The sequence below is a fragment of the Aegilops tauschii genome, unplaced genomic scaffold (genome assembly GCF_002575655.3).
Source record: "Aegilops tauschii subsp. strangulata cultivar AL8/78 unplaced genomic scaffold, Aet v6.0 ptg001296l_obj, whole genome shotgun sequence".
NCBI lineage: Eukaryota > Viridiplantae > Streptophyta > Magnoliopsida > Poales > Poaceae > Aegilops > Aegilops tauschii.
This window is the reverse complement of record NW_027333494.1, coordinates 1-689: the sequence shown is the minus strand read 5'-3', so window position 1 is coordinate 689 and position 689 is coordinate 1. Positions and strand designations below refer to the sequence as shown.

Sequence of the window (689 nt, the reverse complement as noted above, 5' to 3'; positions counted from 1 at the left end):
TTCTTTTTAGAAAAGAAATGGAAATTATTTCGAAATCTAATGATTAGAATAGCGGCAGATAATAAGGATCCGCACAAAAGAGTTGCATAGCTTAATAACATCATACTGACATGCATCATTAACCACTGAGATTGTAGAGCAGGTACTAGTATCGTGGATTGATGCATTTCAGTTAAAAGACCCGATGTGGCAAAGCCTTGCGTTAAAATAGTACTTGGCGTAGTTATTGTGCTTAAATCATTTTTAGAGTTCTGTATTTTAGGAATGGTATGAAGAATATACAGGGCCCATGAAAGGAAGATCAATGACTCATATAAATTACTTAATGGAAAATGTCCCGAGGAAGCCCAACGAGAAACTAAGAATCCTGTTATAGAGAAAAAAGTAACTATCATTCCTTTTTCTGACGAATCACGTAATCCTCCAAGTTCACGAACTAATAAGGTTATAAAATGAATCGTAATCACAATTGAAATCGTTGAGAAAGAGATATGAGTTAGTATATGTTCTAAAGTTGCAAATAGCATAAGGGGAAGGTCCCATTACAAAATTGTAAATTTCGAATTGATTTCTAATCTATTGTATTCTTTTTCAAGAATGCCGCCACTCGGATTCGAACCGAGATGCTTGAGCACTGCTTCCTAAGAGCAGCGTGTCTACCAATTTCACCATGGCGGCTAACTTCAAAT

At 35.7% G+C, this 689-nt stretch overlaps 1 non-coding gene across 1 annotated transcript; it reads right to left on the bottom strand.

The window, feature by feature from the left end:
* Positions 1-598: 598 nt before the first annotated feature.
* Positions 599-678, bottom strand: TRNAL-UAG (transfer RNA leucine (anticodon UAG)). Its single transcript has one exon. It is a non-coding gene; the product is annotated as a tRNA-Leu (tRNA).
* Between the last annotated feature and the right edge of the window lie 11 nt (positions 679-689).